Source organism: Glycine max, unplaced genomic scaffold (assembly GCF_000004515.6).
Source record: "Glycine max cultivar Williams 82 unplaced genomic scaffold, Glycine_max_v4.0 scaffold_109, whole genome shotgun sequence".
NCBI classification, from domain to species: Eukaryota; Viridiplantae; Streptophyta; class Magnoliopsida; order Fabales; family Fabaceae; genus Glycine; species Glycine max.
Genome location: NW_024464759.1, coordinates 63,867 through 67,929, shown reverse-complemented (window position 1 = coordinate 67,929; position 4,063 = coordinate 63,867). Strand labels below are relative to the sequence as shown.

Sequence of the window (4,063 nt, the reverse complement as noted above, 5' to 3'; positions counted from 1 at the left end):
TAATTTTTATTAAAAGGTTTGAAATTCATTATTATTTAAATTATATAAAAGTTTATTCTAAAATTATTTAAGTACGTTTCACAAAGAAAAGGAGCAACTACATATAATGAAAACAAAACCAAAAGAACAACAACATGCTAGAGTGTAATGAGCTCAGCTCAGTATGCTTAATTCCAATTAATTTTGAAAGCATATTTACCTTGAAGCTTCTTCAAAAATATTCTATAATCGGGACAAAATTACCCAAAATCCAATAAGTACACACATACCCAACAAGCAAAGGAAGTTGCTTATAATTTAAATAAGCATTGAAGCAACATGAATCTCCACCAATTTTCATGAATTATTATGCTTGCCATATTGACTGGACTTGTCATTTTCATACATCAAAATATAAGAATCAAAACATAATGTGTAAGAATGGATCAAAAGCCTTATGTTCCTAACTATTAATTTCAATAATAAAGCTAATAGTTGCATGGTCAAAAATAGATAAGTTCCAGTTAAACATAATAGCCAATGAATGCATAGAAAACCAACATACACAAAAATATGAATGATTAAGTTAAAAAATAAAATTGATTACACACATATTTAGCATCAAAGATATAATAATAATCTATTAATACCAACCTTTGCTGAATGCAATGAAGAAGAAAGTTTCTCAAGAAGCAGAGGAATGACAAATGGCTCAAAGAGAGGTGTAAGGAAAATTCCATGGTCACTAATTTCTGAAATTTCCCAGATTGCACAGTATGAAAGGAAAATTCCATGCTTACTGATCTAGATGTAAAAATCAGTCATTGAAGAAAGCAACATAACTGTATGAACACAAGCATTTAACTTGAACCCCTGAAATTTCACATGGTTATCTGCAGAGCCTTGTCAGGTTTTTTTTTGCAAAATTGCTATCTATCTTCAAAAAGAAAGCACAACCATTTCTAATTGTAAGAAAATGTAAATGACTAATTGTAAGAATGAAATATGAAGGAACAAATTTAAAAATTCCAGAGGTTCAAAACAAAGAGTAAATGACTAATTGTAAGAAAATGTAACCAATAAAAGTAAATCCCCACATACCATCAGAGAGAGAATAAAATCAACCATTTCTCCATTTGAACTGCAAGTATAACCAAGATAAGAACTTATATATATCAGAGATATCTAGATATCTAGTGAATCCAATATTGATTCCACTAATAAATTGTATCATATACCTCCTTAACTACTGTGGGAAAGTGGGCTATGGCTCGGGAATATGCACATAAGCACTCTTCCATGGCTTCTTCAAATGTTAACCCCTTTTCACTTGATGCTGCTGATTCTAGTTCTGTTATAAGGCTGGACAACTGAAAGTGCAAACATCAGTCAGTTCTCATTGCAGTGTTATTTTTTTTAGTGTTAAATACATTATCAATATTAGCTCAAGATGTTTGTCAAAAAATCTCTACGTTTTCTTCCTTCTCTTATTATGGCCCAAATTTGCATGACAAACATAGTTTGTGTCTATAATTTGTAGCTCACAGATTTCATTCAAGGCAACAAATCAAGTTCAAAGTCAGGTCACCCATTTTGGACAGAGCTCCTTTAGTTTAGGATCAACCCTTCAAGCATACCACATCTAACAAAAAAATAAATTGAACTTTGATAATATTTCATGTTAACTTGATTTCACCCAAGACTCAGCCATAGCCATTTACCTACTGATTGAGAAAGGTCACTGAGTAAACACATCTTCAAGATCCAAAAGAAGAAATTGTTAGAGGCCCACGTTATGTGCACGTTGCACATTCCTTTATATTTTATTATTTTGGAAAAATTTGTTACTTCTGAATCTGGTCCATTTTCCATCCACATTCATCCCATATCTTTGCAAAATATATTTGCAACTACCTTCAGTAACAAATCACGTACCCATCATCTCACGTACTGATAACTTCTTATCTCACGTCTGATAACTTCCTATCTCACGTTCTGATAACAAGTTGAGAGAGCTCTGTGATGGACAGACTCTATAAATAGGATGGGGTGCTCTCAGTTTTGTATCACCAAACCCACTTCTCTATTCAGAAAAAATACACCATCTATTCAGAGTGAGTAAGGGTCTGGAAGAACAAAACTGTCTTTCAGGTTTGTGTGTGAGCCGCTTCTCGTTCGATTTGCAATGGCTGGAGGTACGCTTGTAATTCCTTTTAATTTCCGCTGTTTGATCTAAATATGCTATTTAAATTTATTTGCATGTTTAGATCAGTGTATGTATATTTTTACATTTGGTATCAGAGCCTATTTGTACCTCTGTCTTGCTTATTGGGTCGTTCCTATGTGGAGTTTATTTTCTGAGTATATGGGTGTTATGTTTTAAGCCTCCTTAATTCAAAATAACATCAAAATTAGGAATGATGTGAGTTTTCTAATTTTTCTATGATTTAAAACGTATTTTTGGGTGTCTAAAATGTATATAATGTGTGGGTTTTTCGAAATTGAGGTAATAATATTTTTTTTCTTTTTTTTTTTTTTTTACCACTGCTGGAGGTTGAAGACGAAGTCTTGTGGGTTTTGTTTACTGTGTTGGAATTGTTAATATACATTTTAAATTAACAATATTAAACAAAGCACGACTTGGTCTAGTGGTAGATGTGATGTGTATTACTTCATTGTTCTGGGTTCGAATCTCGTTGTTGCCTTTGTTGTTTATTTTCGTTTTAATTAATTAAAAGGAAGTATAAATGAAACGAAAACGCCTTATGCTGGTTTCGAACCCTCACCCTACAAGCATGAAAGGACTCCCTTTGCCGCTAAGCTACTGTGACTTAATTGTTTATTAACTGCAGTTCACGTGTATTTATAACTTCTGAAGGATAAATCATTTATGCACAAACTATTTAAAAATTGTTTGTCTCTTAAGTTATGTTGAACATGCAATATTATGTTAAATACTGGTATGCATTGGATTTAATCCTTTAAAGTTTATTACATGTTGAATGAATATACGTGCAATGTTATTTTGAATTGGTATACATGTAATTTTTATGATTCAATATTGAGCACATTTGCATTATTAAGTATGTTTATGCAAGGTTTATTTTTAAATGTTAAGTGATTAATATAATTTTATTAAATTAGAGAATAGCCACAGCATCTTTAATTGAGTAAAATTATATACTAAATTTATAATCACATTAGAAATATTAATTGTGATTAATCATATGTAATGTGATGAAATCTACCCACAGGAATTTTGTTATATTTGTGTGATTAATTAGGATAAAATATTAAATTATATTTCTTAATTTACCCACAGGAATTAAGGAAAAGAACATGATTTAATAGTTTTATCATAAAGTTGCATGATGAATCTAATTGAGTAGGACTTTAGCCCACAGGCAAGTTTTGTGTCACTAGATTCATATATTGAGACATGATTTGCATTGGCAAAACATGACATTTGTTTAGTCTCAAATTTTCTTAATGAGCATGTGTGTTTGTTTGCAGTTTCACAATCTATGAATATTTCTTGTGACCTTCCCATTTTGAAAGGTGATAATTATAAGGTTTGGAAGGAAAGAGTTCTCCTTCATTTGGGCTGGATGGATATTGACTATGCTATAAGGAAGGATGAGCCACCGGCTATTACTGAAACTAGCGAACCTGATGCTGTTGATCTTTATGAAAAGTGGGAGAGATCTAATCGTCTCTCCGTTATGTTCATAAAAACCAACATATCCGCTAGTATCCGGGGTTCAGTTGACCAGTATGATAAGGTCAGAGATCTGTTGAAAGCCATTGATGAACAGTTTACAACCTCTGAGAAGTCACTTGCTAGCACACTCATTATGCAATTCTCTTCCATTAAGCTTACTGGAACGAGAGGTGTGCGTGAACATATCATGCGCTTAAGGGACATAGTGGCTCAGTTGAAAACCTTGGAAGTTACCATGTCTGAATCCTTCCTGGTACATTTCATTTTGTGCACCCTACCTCAACAGTATACACCCTTCAAAATCTCCTACAACACACATAAGGATGACGCTGAGTGAGTCCCGGGATACAACTACCTGGTAAG

At 32.6% G+C, this 4,063-nt stretch overlaps 1 pseudogene; it reads right to left on the bottom strand.

The window, feature by feature from the left end:
- Positions 1-1,099: 1,099 nt before the first annotated feature.
- LOC100799123 (uncharacterized) overlaps positions 1,100-4,063 on the bottom strand; it is a 23,295-nt pseudogene continuing 20,331 nt past the window's right edge.